A 17,988-nucleotide genomic window follows, 5' to 3' on the forward strand; every position below is an offset into this window, starting at 1 on the left:
AGCCCAGAAAGCACAGAGAAACCCAAACAAGATGAACCCAAAGAGCCCACACTGAGATACATCACAATTAAAGTGCCAAAGATTAAATACAAAGAGAGAATCTTCAAAGCAGCAAGAGAAAAACAGTTGGTTACCTACAAGGGAGCTCCTGTAAGACTGTCAGCTGATTTCTCAACAAAAACTTTAAAAGCCAGAAGGGATTGGCAGGAAATATTCAAGTGATGAAGAGCAAGGATATACAACCAAGATTACTCTACCCAGCAAAGCTAATATTTAGAATGAAAAGATAGATAAACAGCTTCCCAGACATGAAAAAGCTAAATGAGTTCATCACCACCAAATCAGTATTACAGGAAATGTTAAAGGGACTTCTTTAAGAAGAAGAAGAAAAAAAAATAAAAAAATGTGAATCATAAAATGGCAATAACTACATATCTATCAACAATTACTTTAAGTGTAAATGGATTAAATGCTCCAATCAAAAGACGTAGGGTGGCTGAATGGATAAGAAAGCAAGGCCCTCACATCTGCTGCCTACAAGAGATGCACTTCAGATCAAAAGACACACACAGACTGAAAATAAAGGTATGAGGAAAGATATTTCATGGAAATGGAAGCAACAAAAAAAAAGGCTGGGTAGCAATACTTATGCCAGACAAAAGAGACTGTAAAACAAAGGCTGTTACAAGAAAGAAGGACCCAGTAATTTCACTTCTGGGCATTTATCTGAAGAAATCCAAAACACTAAGTCGAAAAGACATATGCATCTGTATGTTTATTGCACCTTTATTTACAATAGCCAAGATATGGAAGCAGCCTAAATGTCCATCAGTTCATGAATGGATAAAGAAGAAGTGGTGCATGCTAGGGGTGCCAAAAGAATGTATACACATTTTAAGTGATGTTATCTATGTATTACAGTGGCAATGTGTAGTATGACGTTCACTCAAAAGATGGTGTTATTCAAATTAATGTTAGTATCACCATACAACAGGTTATCGGTATATATTGAGAATTACAATTTTAATATAGGTTTTTCCTTTCTTAAAATGTGTGTACATTTTTTTTGTATATACCATAGAATATTACTCAGCCATAAAAAAGAATGAAATCTTGCCATCTGCAACAGACAACATGGATGGACCTAACAGGTATTATGCTAAGTGAAGTCAGTCAGACAGAGAAAGACAAACACCATATGATTTCACTGATATGTGGAATCTGGAAAAACAAAGTAAATGGACAAACAAAACAGAAACAAACCCATAGATACAGAGAACATTTTGATGGTTGCCAGATGGGCGGGGGTTGGGGGGATGAGTGAAAAAGGGGAAGGGATTAAAATATACAAATTGGTAGCTACAAAATAGTTATGGGGATGTAAAGTGTCAGATGGGTACTAGATTTATTGGGGTGATCACTTTGTAATTTATATAAATGTCTAATCACTGTGTTGTACACCTGAAACTAATACAATATCGTATGTCAGCTATAAATGAAAATTTAAAAATAGTAAAAATGAAAAAACAACAGAAAAAATGAAAAGACAGGCAAAGACTAGGAAAAAATAATTGCAAAACATATTTAATAAAGGATTTCTATCCAGAATTTACAAAGAACTTTTACAACTCATTAATGAGATGACAATTCAATCAAACAAGGGCAAAGGATTTGGAATAGACATTTCTCCAAGGCTAATAAGCATGTGAAAAGATACTCAACATCATTAGTCATTAGGGAAATGCAAATGAAAACCATAATAAGATACTACTTCACACCCACTAGAATGGCTATAATAAAAAAACAGGTGACAATAACAAAAGTCTGTGGATGTGGAGAAATTGGAACCCTCATACATTGCTGGTAGAAATGTAAAATGTGGCAGCCACTTTAGAATACAGTTTGGCAGATTCTCAAAAAGTTAAATATAAACTACTACACAGTCCAGGACATTCTTTCTAAATATCTACTCAAAAGAGATGAAGATACATGTCCTCACAAAAACTTGCTCACAGATGTTCATAGTAGCATGATTCACTGTGGTTGAAAACTGGAAACAACCTAAATGTCATGATGGATAGGCAAAAATGTGGTGTGGTGTATCCTTACAATATCTATTCAGCAATAATAAGGAACAAACTACCAACACATGCTAAATCATGGATTAACCTCAAAAACATTATGCTAAGTGAAAGAAACCAGACAAAAGAGATGATCTATTATTTCATTTTTATGAAATGTCCAGAAAAGGCAAATTTATAGAGATGGGTAATAGACTAGTGGTTGCCTGAGGCAAAGGGTGGGAATGGAAATTAACTGAAAGTGGGTGTGAGGGTTCTAATTGGGGGGGGGATGAAAATGTTCTAAAATTGATTAATGGTGATGGTTGCACCACTTGATAAAGTTACTAAAAATCATTGAACTGTACACTTGAAATGGGTAAATTTTATGATATGTAACATACTCATATACTTTAACGAAAGTGTGAAAAAAAGATTTAAAAGCTTTTCTGAGAGAAAGGTGAAATCCTTTGGAGTAGCACTGTTTCTCTTTCAGTTCAGTACAGTCTAATTTATGGAATCTATACTATGGGATGAGCACTATTTCAGACTAGAGGGTAAAAAGCACAGAGCTTGGAGTCAGAGTCCTGGTATTTAAATACAGCACCTGACATACTCGTATATTCCACTGCAGCTTGATTGTTCTGTGTCTTGGTTTCCTCATTTGTAAAACTGAAAATAACAACACCCATTTTGCAACTAAGGATTAAGTCAGCCTTGCTGCCATATTTCTACTTGTGTGACATTCTTCCCAATTATAATTGTTAAATATCTATATTCTTTTATATGCTAGAAGTTCTATGTTCATTTTGTTTATCCCTGTACTCCCTAGTACCTAGCAAATGCCTGGAAATAAATGTTATTTGAGTTCCATTTTTAATTTAAATTTGACATTAGCATTTGGAGAATTATCAGTTTACTTATGTGTGCTATTTTTCCAAATGAAGTTGATATGCTCATCAACCATTAGGAGGAAACATGTTTTTATGATTAGACTATAGGGCAGGATGGGGATAAGGCCTAAGCTCTGCCTCTGTGGCTAATAGTATCATTTTTAAAAAGACTCTATAAGGCAGGGCCATTTTATGACTTTCTTGGGCCCTGGGTACATGGCCTATGTGGCCCTTTCTCCCTAGAAAATTATGTTTATGACTGTTGGTATAGAAATGAATATTTAATGTTATATTTTAAAATATCTTCTCCAAACAAAAGTTCATTGCTTTCTTCTGATTTTAAAATAAATTAAAACATTTTCATGAACCCCTGAAAGTATCATGGACCCAAGGCACTATGCCTTTTCTGGGCCTAATAGAGAAGTCAACCCTGTTCCTGGAGACTTGTCCATGAAATGGGATTTTCCTCTCTGTGAGCCACGGTAGGCTCAAAGTACTAACCCCCCTACTGTCTTATGCTTGTGTATTAAAGAAGTAAGGACAATAGCAAATGAAAAGACTTGCCCTGTCACATATCAAGCTCATAAAACTTTACCAAGAAAGACAGGGTGAAGATGGCACAGCAGACACACCATACCAGGGTAAAAACCCCCAAAAACAGATTCATGTAACATATGGGTATTTCATACTTAAACAGAGGTGACTTGCAGATCAGTGAGACCTTTCCTTTCAATGAGTGGTGCCCAGAAAGTGGATATTCTATGTGGAAAAAATGAAACTGGATTCCTATTTCACACTATACCCAAAAATCAATTCTGGGTAGCTAGAAGATCTAAATGTGAAATGCAAAACTATCAAGCTTTTAGAAGCTATGGTAGAATATCTTAGCTATTGTAGATACCTTAAAAGTAAAGATGAAAAGTGCTGATCATAAAGGAAAAGACTAATATTTCACTACATTAAAATTGCCACTTCTAATTATTAGGAGGAATCATAAAGAGAGTGAAAAATCAAGCTATAAACTAGAAGATGTGTAATACATAAAATTAACAAAAGGCTAGTATGAAGAACATATAAAAATGTCTATGAATCAATAAGAAAAAGATACACTAATAGAAAAAACATGAGCACAAACTTCAACAAGCACTTCATGAAAGAGGAAATATAAGTGGCCGATAAATACATAAAAATATGATTAACCACTTTGGTAATTAGGGAAATTACTTTAAAAAATATCATGGGATACCATTATATACTTACCAAATTGGCAATAATTTGAAGTATGACAGTAGTCAATGTTGGCAAAGATTTCAAGCAACAAGACCTATCACACATTGCTGGTAAGAGCGTTCGTTGATGCCATCACTTTGCAAGTAATTTGCAATCCACAGTAAAGTAGAAAATGTTCATATCCCTATGATCCAGCTATTCCACTCCCTAAAGAAACTCTTGCAGGTGTGCAATGAGAGGTGTACTCAAGACTTGGCGCACTGTTCACAATTGGCTCAAACTGAATACAACTCCATGTTCACCAACAATAGAATGGATAAGTGCTCTCTTTGGCAGCACATATTCTAAAATTAGAATGATACAGAGATTAGCATGGCTCCTGCTCAAGGATGATACACAAATTCATGAAGCATTCCATATTTTTCATCAAGGAGTCATGGATTTTTAAAACTTAGTATTTCATTACAGTTATCTCAGTGTTGGTTAAATAAGTTTTGCCAGGACCTTTATTGATCAAGCTAGTAAATCCAATAGCCATTTGAGAAAAAAACAATAGAATGAATAAATAAGTTTTGCTATATTTATATGATGAAATACCATTTGGCAATGAGAATGAATAAACAATACCTACATAAAGCACCCTGGAAGAATCTTGCAAACATCATGTTGAGCAAAAAAACCATTCACAAAAGAATCCATCCATTATGATTTCATTTCTATTATGTTCAAAACCAGGCAAAACTAAATTCTTTTAGGAATAAATACATAGCCCAATGGTTATGTCTGGGGAGAGGGCAGGAGAAGCGATGGGGAAGAGCATCCTTGACTTTGGATGGTGGTTAGTTCCATAGGCTCTTGCTTTATAATTATTCTTGAAACTATACATAAATGTTTTGTGTAGTCCTCCATATTTTGATCTCAGGGGAAAAAGGGCAGATTTACTCATTCATACCACATACATATATTGTATGCAGCCTTCATACTTTGAGAGCAGGTGACATCATAGGCCAGGGATGCTATGGTGTAATAATATTTCGGCCCTTTTGAGTTTATTTCCTACTGTGGTGATTCTACTGTGGGATTGTTGTTACAGGAGTACAGCTGCAGTGGGGAACCTCACAGCTGACTTTGGTCTCCAAGAAGGGAGGAGGCAGAGCCAACTCTAATAGAAATGTCTTAAGTCCTCAATATTTTTCCTTCCCTGCAACCTTTTGGTTTTCTCTGCTTTGCCACTCAGCCCTCTGTTGATCCAGAAAACTTCAGGAGGCTCGGTGTCCAACCCCAGCTTGTCTTACTCACATAGCCTTCTGATTTTGTGTCCATTTCCCCCCCAGTACAATTCCTCTGCCCTGGTGATAGCAATTTAGAAAGCAATTTCCATTAAAATGTATCATGTAACTGTCCCTAAAGTGTAGCTCTGTGTGTCCCTTTCCTCTTTGGATTTGTCTTCCTTAGCCACTAAACTTCCTTGAAGTCAGGATAATCAAAAGTTTCCTTGACAAGTTTTTCTAAACTTCCTCATGAATATTCAAATTAATCCTTTTCCAAAACACAGTATCCTTTTTCCAAATGTGGTGGGAAGCCTTTGGCTGGCAGATTTGCCCACTCACAACCAGACACTGAGAATTTGTAGGCTCTTCCTTTACACTGTACATTCCTTGGGCAGCGGTTGTATCTACCTTCTTTCCCTATTCTGTCCCAGGTGCCTCACATAGTACCTGGCCTGCTGAAAAGACTCAGTAAACATTTGATGAATGCATATATGGAAGGAAAAGGAAAGAAAACCAGTGATCACACCCCCCTGAGACAGGGCCGTGAATGTGCTTGAGAGACTTCTCCTCACCCTACAAAAGAGAAAAACCACTATTTAGCAAATATAAGGAAGAATGGCCCACTTTGTAGAAACTAAGGAACCATAAGTAATAACAATGGGAAGTCATTTTCACCAATACATTAGCCATAACATTTCACTGTAAATGACAATGTACAGTGCTGGCAAGGACGGATACCCTCAGTCAGGCTGATGGAGGTGAGCAGTGGTACAACTTTTAAGAAAGAAATTGGGCAACATTTAACAAGAACATTAAAAATATTTATGTTCTTTAGTCTAGTAATCTCACTTCAGGGGCTTAGTCAAGAAAATAACCTAAAAGGAAAGTCAAGGTATTCACTGCAGTTATTCTTTATATTAACTGAAAAGGAGAAGCAATTTTAGTATAGATACAGTTGAATAAATCATAGCATGCTCACATGATTAAGATGTTAAAAGAGAGAATTATGACACTATGCATCCATATCGGAAATAATTCTTTTAAGTAAAAAAAACTAATATTAACTCTGTATTTTTGTTATATCATGTAAAAAATATAGTGTGGATAAAACATAGAAGGACATGTACTGCAAGAAAAAAATAACAGTTTTTTGGGAGAAGTGACATTTTTAGCATGTTTGTTTTTATATATTAATTTTATGTTATATTTGTCATAGTTAAACATTTAAAAGAACTCAAGATTAAGCCAGATGTATAGCTCAATAGAAAATATCTGCTTATTACTGGTCTTTCTTCAGCATTCTTATTTTTCCAAGATAGTTTTTATTAATTTTTTTCATTAAAATTTATTGGGTTGATAATAGTCAACAAAACTACATGGGTTTCAAGTATACATGTCTATAATACCTCATCTATAAATTGCATTATGTGTTCACCACTCAGTGTCAGTTCTCCTTCTATCACCATATATTTGACCCTCTTTACCCTCTTTATCCCTCTTCTCCCCTTACCCTTTGGTAACCACTAAACTGTTGTCTGTGTCTATGAGTTTTTGTTTCTTTGTTTGTTTGTTTTATTCCTTTGTTGCTGTCAGTTTTATATCCCACGTATGAGTGAAGTCATATGGTTCTCAACTTTTTCTGTCTGACTTATTTCATTTAGCACAATAATCTCAAGTTCCATCCATGTTGTTGCAAATGGCAGTATTTCATCTCTTCTTATGGCAGAATAGTATTCCATTGTGTATACTTTATCCAGTCATCTATCAAAGGACACTTTGGTTGTTGCCATGTCTGGGCCACTGTAAATGATGTCTTCAGCATTCTTCACATGTGTAGGAATAAGGGCTAGTACCTAACATAGGCAAGTCAAAGATACAGCTAGAAGGTACCAAAACCAGAATTTGAACTTCCTCTGCTCACTACTGACAATTTTATTGGGCAATTGACTGGGTACTAGGATCTGAGGATACAGAGACAATATTGATCTCTACCTAGAATTTTGTAAAATGTTCATGTGTCTGAGATTCCAAGAATAGAGTAAGGGGCAGGAGGAGCGGGAAAAGGAGAGGGAGAGCTCTAAAATTGAAAAATCAACAGCAGATCAACTCAGCATCTGTTTCTGGCCAAAGTGAATAAAAAGGGATTGAATTTACCTTCCCACCTGAAACAACTTAAAAAAAAAAAAAGAAACAGACAAAAATACTTGAAAAACAGTTTTCAGTGTATCTCAAGCAACAGAAGACAGTGATCCCTGAGAGATGGGAAACAAATAATGTGAATCTTAATATTGCCCCAGCTTACTGCCTTGGGAGTTCCTAGATCATGATACAGGGAAGGGGAACTGTGGTCAAGTAGATTCCCTAAGTTGAGTAAAAAGCTGAGAGTGTAGGGAGACCCAAACAGCTAGTTCACAGGACCAAGTACCAGAAGGAAGAGAGCTGAACAGAGAGAGAGAACCCCAGAGATGTGCACAGGGTCCCCTCAAATGTTCAACATAATATTGGTTTGTGCATATATGCAAAGAAACTACTCAAGACTCATAAAAAGTACCATCCAAAAAGATGAGAGGAAACAGTGCCCAGTATTCATACTGGGCCAGGTACAGGGACTGTTCCCACCAGCTAAACAGGAAAACCTCCGAGTTCATTGAGCTTATAGATAGAGTACTTAAAAAGGTCTTATCTTAGTAAGGAAGAATACTTAGTCTTAGACTAAGCACTGCACCAGACCTGCCTAAAAATATCAAAAAAAAAAAAAAAAAAAACACACAAAAGGATCACGTTATTTCCAAGTAATTTAACTGCAATCCAGAGCAAAGCTCAGGAATAGTTATAGGAATACAAAAATATACAGCATCCAACGATATAAAACTAATAGTGCATGACACCCAATCAGAGATTACCAGACATGCAAAGAGGCAGGAAAACACAACTGATATTGAGGAGACTAATCAATCAGTGAAAACCAAACTAGATGTTAGAATTAGCAGGGAAGGACATCAAAACAGTTACTATAACTATCTCATATGTTCAAAAAGTTAAGTAGACATGGAAGATGATAAAAACAATCAAACCAAACTTCTAGAGATGACAACTATGTTTGAAATGAAAAATACACGAATTGGGATTAATAACAAATTAACCATTGCAGAAGAGAAGTAACTTAAAGAATGAAACAGAGAGAAAAAAAAAATAAAATGAAAAGCCCATCAGTGAGATGTGGGATAACCACAAGCAGCCTAATATACTGGTAACTGGAGTGCCTGAAGGGATTGGGGGAGACAAAAATATTTGAAGAAATAATGGCCAAAACTTCCTAAACTTGATGAAAATTATAAACCCAAGAAGTTCAGTGAACTTCAAGCACAAGAAACATTTAGAAAACTGTACCAAAGCACATCATAATAAAATTACTTAAAACTGACAATAAAGAGAAAATCTTAAAAACAACAAGAAAAAACCAGATATGTCATGTACAAAGGAACAAAAATAAGCATGACATCATATTTCTAATTGGGAAACAATATAAATAAGAAGACAGTGGAACAACATCTTTAAAGTTTTCTTTAAACATCTCAAAGCTAAGAACTATCCTAGAATTCTATGCGTAGCAAAAGTATCTTTCAGAAATAAAAGTGAAAAAAAGATATTTTCAGACATACAAAATAAGCAATTCACCACTAATAGTTTCACACAACAAGAAATGTTAAAGGAAGTCATTCAAGTAGGTAGACAATGATACCAGACAGAAAAAAATCTGAATCTTTACAAAGGAATGAAAACCACTGGAAGTGATAACCACACGGGTAAATATATACAATTCTTTTCTTATTTAAATTTTTAAAGATATAATTGACTTATCCAAATATGATAATATATCATGAGGCTTATAATATATGGAAAAGTAAAGTGCATAACAATACCATAAAGGTTAGGAGGGGACATATGGAACTATACTACTGTAAAGTTCTTGTACAATATGTGAAGTTGTCTAATGCCACTGGGGTTAGACTCATAAGTTAGAATATATGCTATAAACCTTAAAACAACCAGAAAAAACAAAACAAAGTTATAGCTGTAAGCAACAAAGGAGATAAAATGAAGTCATAAAAAAAAAAAAACCTGATTAATCCAAAAGAAGGCTGAAAAGAGGGAAAAGGGGACAAAAAATAGATGGGACAAATAAAAACAAACAGCAAGATGATAGACCTAAACACATCAAGAATCACATTAAATGTAAATGATCTGAACATGTCAATTCAAAGGCAGATGTTATCAGATTGGATAAAAAAGTAAGATCCAACTCTGTGAGGCCTACATGAAGTACAATTAAAATATAAAGACCCAAATACATTAAAGGTAAAAGTATTAAAAAACATGTACCATGCTAACAGTAGTCAAAAGAAAGCTCAAGTTGATACAGTAATATCAGGTAAAATAGATTTCAGAGCAAAGAATATAACTAGAGTTATTAAAGAGGTAATTTTATAATGATAAAGGGGTCAAGGAATCAAGAGGACAGAACAATCGTAAACATTTATGCACCTGATAACAGAATTTCAAAATACATGAAGCAAAAACTGATAGAATTATTTTAAGAAATATAAAATTTTACAATTATAGTGAGATATTTCAATACCTCTCTCTTAATAATTGATAGAACAGATAAAATCAATCAGGATATAGAACATTTGAACAATACTATCAACCAACTTGACCTAATTTACATTTATAAAACACTCCACCCAACAACAGAAAGTTACACATTCTCCTCAAGTTCACATAGAACATTTACCATGCCAGAGAAAAAAGACATGTTACATTCAGAGGAACAAAAATACGCATGATATTGTGTTTATGGGCCATAAAACAAGTCTTAATATGTTTTATTTATTAATTTTTTGAGTGATTCTTTTTTATTATTACGTAGTTATAGGTGTACAAAACAACATAGTGATTAGACATTTACGCTCCTCACAAAGTGATAACCCCAACAAGTCTACTACCACTCTGCCACTGTAATAGCTATTACAATACCATTGACTATATTCCCTGTGCTGTACTTTACATCCCGTGACTATGTATTTTTTTAATTTTAGTTGACATTCAATATTATTTTATATTAGTTTCAGGTGTACAGTATAGTGGTTAGGCATCTACATAATTATTGAAGTGATCCCCCCGATAAGTCTGGTACCTATCTGACGCAATACATAATTTGTACAATAAGTATTAATATATTTTAAAGATTCAAATCATACCAAGCATTTTCTTTGTCCAAAATGAAATCATATTAGAAGCCAATAAAGGTAAGATCTTTGGAAAATCCCCAAATATTTGGAAACTAAATAACACACTTCTAAATAGTCCATGGATCAAAAGGGAAATTAGCAATATTTTTATTGAATGTATATGAATAAACAACACATGAGAATTTGTAGGATGCCAATATAGCACTATTTAGAGGGAAATTTATAGCACTAAACCTATATTAGAAAAGACAAAAAAAATTTTTTTCTAGTAACAAATGTACTCATTTATTTTATTATTTTTTTAATACTTTTGGATGTACAAAGCAATATAATAGACATTTACACCACTCACAAAGTGATAATCTCCCTCCCCCAAGCTACTACCCCTCTGACATCTTATATAACTGTTACAATACCATTGACTATCTTCCTTATGCTATCTATACTCCACCTCCTGTGACCATGTATATATATATTTTTTTCTTATAGTTGACTTACAATATTATTCTACTTCAGCGTCAGTTGTACAGCACATTGGTTATGCATCTATAGTCTATGAAGTGATCCCCTTGAAAAGTCCAGTGCCCGCCTTACATAATCTGTACAACATTGTTGATTATATCCTCCATTCTGAATTTCATATCCCCATGTCTGTGTTGTGTCTACTAGTTTGCTCTTTTTAATCCCTTCACCTTCTCTGCCATCCCTACCCCCTCCCATCTAGCAACCAACAGATTTTTTTCTATATCTCTGAATCTGTTTCTGTTTTGTTTGCTCATTTATTCTGTTCTTTAGATTCCACATATAAGTGAGATCATATGGCATTTGTCTTTCTCAGTCTGACTTATTTCACTTAGCATAATATTCTCAAGGTCCATGTTATTGCAAATGGTAAGATTTCATTCTTTTTTATAGCCTAGTAATACTCCATTGTATAAATGTACCACAGTTTCTTTGTCCAGTTGTCTATCAGTGGACATTTTGGTTGTTTCCATATCTTGGCTATTGTGAATAGCGCTGCAGTAAACATAGGGGTGCATAGATTTTTTTTCAAATTTTTTGGATTTCTCTGGATAGATACCCAGGAGTGGAATTGCTAGGTCATAAGGCAGTTCCATTTTCAATTTTTTGAGGAAGCTCCATACTGTTTTCCACAGTGGCTGCACCAATCAGTAATCTTACCAACAGTGCACGAGGGTCCCCTTTTCTCCACATCCTCACCAACACGTGTTATTTGTTGATTTATTGATGATTGCCATTCTGACAGGAGTAAGGTGGTATCTCATTGTGGTTTTTATTTGCATTTCTCTAATGATTAATGATGTTGAGCATTTTTTCATATGTCTGTTGGCCATCTGTATGTCCTCTTTAGGGAAATGTTTCTTCATGTCCTCTCCACATTTTTTAATAGGGTTGTTCGTATTTTTGGTATTGAGTTGTCTGAGTTTTTAAATAAATTTTGGATTTTAACCTTTTATCAGATGTATCATTGGCAAATACCTTCTCCCACTTGGTAGGATAACTTTTTGTTTTATTAATGGTTTCCTTTACTGTGAAATAAAAACTCTTTGGTTTGATGAAGTCCCACATGTTTATTTTTTTCTTTTGCTTCCCTTGCCCAAGGAGATATATCAGTAAAACTATTACTAAGGGTAATGTCTGAGAATTTACTTCCAATATTTTCTTCTAAGAGTTTTATGCTTTTGGGTCTTACACTTAAGTTTTTAATCCATTTTGAATTTATTTTTGTATATGGTGTAAGAAGGTGGTCCCGTTTCATTTTTTTTGCATGTATCTATCCCTCTTTCCCAGCACTATTTATTAAATAGACTGTCTTTACCCCAATGTAAATTCTTGCTTCCATTGTCATAGATTAGGTGACCATCTAGGCATGGATTTATTTCTGGGCTCTCTATTCTGTTCTATTGATTTATGCATCTGTTTTTATACCAATACCATGCTGTTTTGATTACTATAGCCTTGTAGTATGATTTGATGTCAGGTAGCGTGATACCTCCCACTTTGCTTTTATTTCTCAAGATTGCCGTGGCTGTTTGGGATCTTTTATGATTCCATATAAATTTTAGGATTATTTGTTCTAGTTCTGTGAAAAATGCCATTGGTAATTTGATAGGGACTGCGTTGAATTTATATATTGCCTTAGGTAGTATGGATATTTTAACTATATTCTATCCATGAGCGTGTTATATGTTTCCATTTATTTGTGTCTTCTTTAATTTCTCTCTTCACTGTCTCATAATTTTTTGAGTACAGGTCTTTTACTTCCTTGGTTAAATTTATTCCTAGTATCTTATTGTTTTTGAGGCCATTGTAAATGGGAATATTTTCTTAATTTCGCCTTCTGATAGTTTGTTATTGGTGTATACAAATGCAACTGATTTCTGAATATTAATTTTGTATCTTGCTACTTTACTAAATTCATTTATCTATTCTAATAGTTTTTTGATGGAATCTTTGGGGTTCTCTTTATATAGTATCATGTAATCTGCATGTAATGACAATTTTACTTCCTCCTTTTCTTTTTTTAATTAAAGTTTATTGGGGTGACAATTGTTAGTAAAGTTACATAGATTTCAGGTATATAATTCTGTATTACATCATCTGCAAATCGCATTGTGTGTTCACCACCCAGAGTCAGTTCTTCCATCACCATATATTTGACCCCCTTTACCCTCATCTACCACTCCCCTGCCCCCTTACCCTCTGGTAACTACTTTCTCCTTTTTGGATGCTTTTTATTTCTTTTTCTTGCCTGCTTCCTGTGGCTAGGACTTCCAGTACTATGTTGAATAAAAGTGGTGAAAGTGGGCAGCGTTGTCTTGTTCCTGATTTTAAGTGGAATGCTTTCACATTTTCCCCATTGAGTATGATGTTAGCTGTGGATTTATCATATATGGTATTTATTTATTTATTTATTGTAAGGAGGGTGCAGCTCACAGTGGCCCATGCGGGGATCAAACAGGCAACTTTGGTGTTATCAGCACCATACTCTAACCAACTGAGCTAACCGACCACCCCCTATAGGGGCTTTATTATGTTGAGATATGATTCCCTCTATTCCCACTTTGCTAAGTTTTTATCATAAATGCATGTTGGATTTTGTCAAATGCTTTTTCTGCATCTATTGATATGACCATATGATTTTTATTTTTCATTTTGTTAGTGTGTATCACGTTAATTGATTTGTGGGTATTGAACCAACTTGCACACCAAGAAGAAATCCCACTTGATCATGGTGTGTGATCTTTTTAATGTATTGCTAAATTCTGTTTGCTAATATTTTGTTGAGGATTTTGCATCTATATTATTCATTAGGAATATCGGCCTATAGTTTTCTTTTTTGTAATATCTCTGTTTGGTTTTGGGATCAGAGTAATAGTGGCCTCAAAAAATGAGCTCGAGAGCCTTCCCTCCTTCTGGATTTTTTGGAATAGTTTGAGGAGAACAAACTATTCTTCTCCTCAAAGAAGGTGTTAATTCTTCTTTGAATATTTGGTAAAATTCACTTGTAAATCCATCTGCTCCAGGGCTTTTGTTTGTTGGGAGCTTGTTGATTACTGATTCAATTTCATTGGTAGTAATCAGTCTGTTCAGATTTTCTGTTTCTTGTTGATTCAGTCCTGGAAGATTGTATGTTTCTAGGTATTTATCCAGAAATTTTTCTTTCAGATTGTCTATTTATTAGTGTATAGTTGCTAGTAGTGTTTTCTTAAATTTTTTTGTATTTTTGTGGTGGCAGTTTTCACTTTTCCTCTTTCATTTCTGATTTTATTTGGGTCCTCTCTCTCTTTTTCTTGGTGAGTCTGACTAAAGGTTTGTCAATTTTGTTTATCTTTTTAAAAAAATCAGCTCTTGGTTTCATTGATCTTTTGTATTTTTTGTTTTTTGGTCCCTTATTTATTTCCACTCTGATCTTTATTATTTCCTTCCTTGTACTCCCTTTGGACTTATTTTGCTGTTCGTTTTCCAGTTCCCTTAGGTATAAAGATAAACTGTTGATTTGAGATTTTTCTTGTTTCTTTAAGTAGGCCTGCATTGCTATGCATCCCATAGATTTTGGGTCATTGTGTTTTCATTTTCACTTGTCTCAAGGTATCTTTTGATTTCTTTCTTGATCTCATTGTTGACCCATTTGCTATTTAGTAACATGTTATTCAGTCTCCATGTATTTGTGTGTTTTCCAGTTTTCTTTTTGTAATTGATTTCTAGTTTCATAGCACTGTGGTCAGAGAAGACTCTTGATATGATTTCAGTCTTCTTAAATTTACTGAGACTTGTTTTGTGGCCTAGCATGTTGTCTAGCTTGGAAAACATTCCATGGGGTCCATTTGCACTTGAGAAGAATGTATGCTCTGCTGCTTTGGGGTGAAATGCTCTAAAATTATCAATTAAATCTAACTGATCTAATGTATCATTTAAGGCCACTGTTTCCGTGTTTTCTGTCTGAAGGATCTGTCCATTGGTGTCAAGGGTGTTGAAGTCCCCTACTATGATAGTGTTACTGTTGATCTCTGTCTTTATGTCGGTCAAAATCTGTTTCTTATATTTAGGAGCTCCTATGTTGGGTACATAGATGTTTACTAGGGTTATGTTCCCTTTTTGGATCAATCCCTTTATAAATATGTAGTGGCCTTTTTTGTATTTTATTATAGTCTTCATTTTAAAGTCTATTTTGCCCAATTTAAGTATTGCTACCCCAACTTTTTTTCATTTCCGTTTGCATGAAATATCTTATTCCATCCCTTTACCTTTGGTCTGTGTGTGTCTTTTGATCTGAGATGAGTCTTTTGTAAACAGCATATGCACAGGCTTTGTTTTCTTATCCACTCAGCCACCGTATGTCTTTTGATTGGAGCATTTAGTTCATTCACACTTAAAGTAATTATTGATAGATACATATTTATTACCATTTTGTTATTCATATTTCTGGTCTTCCCTTGTTAGTTTGTTTTCACCTTTCTTCTGCTTAAAGAAGCCCTTTTAACATTTCCTGCAATGCTGGCTCGGTGGTAATGAATTCCTTTAGCTTATTCTTTTCTGGGAAGCTCTGTATTTCTCCTTCAATTTTAAATGATAGCCTTGCTGGGTAGAGCAATCTTGGTTGTAGGCCTTTGTTTTTCATCACTTTGAATGTTTCCTGCCACTCCCTTCTGGCCTGCAATGTTTCAGTAGAAAAGTCAGCTAGCTGATAGTCTTATGGGAGTTCCCTTGTAAGTAACCTGCTGTCTTTCTCTTGCTGCTTTTAGGATTCTCTTTGTCTTTAACCTTTGCCACTTTAACTATGACGTGTCTTGGTGTGGGCCTGTTTGGATTCATCTTGTTTGGGATTGTCTGCACTGCCTGGGTTTGTAAGTTATTTTCCTTCACCAAGTTAGGGAAGTTTTTTGTCATTATTTCTTCAAATAGGTTCCCGATCCCTTGCTCCCTCTCTTCTCCTGGTATTCTTATGATGTGAATGTTGTTGCACTTAATGTTATCCCACAGATCTCTTAAACTATTTTCATTGTTTTTTATTCTTTTTTTTTGTTGTTGTTCCGATATCTGCTATCTTGTCTTCTAAATTGTTGATTCAATCCTCTGCTTCATCTGATCTGCTGGTGATTCCTTCAAGTGTGTTCTTCATTTCAGTTATTGTATTCTTTGTTTCAGACTGTTTTTTTTTTTATGATTTCTGTATCCTTCTTTATGTTTGCTATCTCTTCGTTGAAATTCTCACTAAGTTCCTTAAACATTCTTATAATCAGTGTTCTAAACTCTGTCTCTGATAGGTTGGTTGCCTCTGTTTCATTTAGTTCCATTTCTTCTGATCTTTTATTTGGGACATGTTTCTTTGTTTCCTCATTCTGGCTGTCGCTCTGTGTTTGCTTCAATGTATTAGGGAGATCACCTATGTCTCTCAGTCTTTGCTTTGTGGCCTTATGTAGTATGTGTCCTTTATATTCGAATAGCAGTCTCCCTATTCTCCTGTTCATGTGTTCCAGAGGTGTCCCTTGTGTTGTGTGTATTCTCCTGTAGAAGTTGAGCTTTCATTGCTTTTGGCTTGTCAGTAAGTGGGATTGACTCCTAGGCTGACAAGCTGTGAGAATTGGCTATGCCCACTGTGTATGAGCTGCTGTATGAGGGTTTACCCCTCAGAGGAGACTTGGCCCCTGTGGGCTCTTGTGCCTGTAGGGAATTCCCTTTGGGTGTACCGCTTGTAGGTCCAACCAGGTAGTGCTCTGGTTTGGTCTGGGTGTATTGTTTCTGATGTCTGTTGGGCAGGGCTTCTACATGGGGCAGTTTCAGCCCTATCTGTTACTGGTCTGTGGCTGCCTGGTAGGTGCCTCAAAGCTGTATGCTGTTGGCTGCTGCCCATGCTGGGTCTGGAGGCATGCGGGGGTGGCCTCTCTGTGAACTGAGGCTGGTGCCCACCAATATTGGTCCTGAGACAGCTTAGCAAAAGGCCTGGGGCCCCCTATGACTGTTGCCACCTGTCAGTTGCCTGTAAGGCCAACTGTTAAAAGAGGCTCCTTAGGAGTGTGTGTCTGGCTGGTTGACTTGATGTTGAGGGTGCCCTCGGCTATGTGGCAGTAGCTGGGCAGGATGGAGTTCAAGTGAGTCACAAAATGAAGTGGTGGTTTTTATAACGTTAATGCAGATTCAAATCTTACACCAATACCTGGCCTGTGACCCCCTTTTATAGCACCCTCAGGGCACTGCAGCCAGCCTTCACCTCAGCCTCTCAAATTCCTGAAAGCTGGCCCTGAGTGGCTGTGGTGCAGCTTTTGGGTCACTGTTCACCACAAAAATCTCCAGAGGTCGCTGTGGACTGTCTGCTACTGCAAAAAACCCTCCATGGCCTGTGGAGGCGGGGCGACGCACCAGGCAGCCAGGGTGACCCTGGCAATACAGATCTAGGTGGGTGGGGCAGGCCCCTAGGACACCACGGGGTGTGGTCAGTGGCCCCCACAAAGTCAGAGCAGCGTCTGCTCCCGTACTGGCAATGCAGCTCACAAAAATAAGCCAAGAACGCTTTGGCCAGACACCGCCAGTCACCGCTCACACCAGGCTGCGCAGCTCCCAGCCGAACGCACTGTGGCCAACGCTCTACCCCAGGGGGTTCAAAACTGTGGCCCACGGGCCAACTGCGGTCCGCAATCCATTGTTAATTGGCCCGCAGCAAAATCCAAAAATATATTTAGTTTACTTAAATAAACCAGGTGAGGCAATACGTACTTCACCTCGAGTGAGTGGCCCGGCTGTTTGTGTATTTTACCACATA

General features: G+C 36.0%; 1 protein-coding gene and 1 non-coding gene across 2 annotated transcripts in view; both read left to right on the top strand.

Moving 5' to 3' along the window:
• The window catches only part of GREB1L (GREB1 like retinoic acid receptor coactivator), a 255,520-nt gene that overhangs the window by 157,676 nt on the left and 79,856 nt on the right, over positions 1-17,988 (top strand).
• On the top strand, positions 4,504-4,607 carry LOC117012002 (U6 spliceosomal RNA). Its single transcript, XR_004421084.1, has one exon. It is a non-coding gene; the product is annotated as a U6 spliceosomal RNA (small nuclear RNA).

The sequence above is a fragment of the Rhinolophus ferrumequinum genome, chromosome 19, assembly GCF_004115265.2.
Source record: "Rhinolophus ferrumequinum isolate MPI-CBG mRhiFer1 chromosome 19, mRhiFer1_v1.p, whole genome shotgun sequence".
NCBI lineage: Eukaryota > Metazoa > Chordata > Mammalia > Chiroptera > Rhinolophidae > Rhinolophus > Rhinolophus ferrumequinum.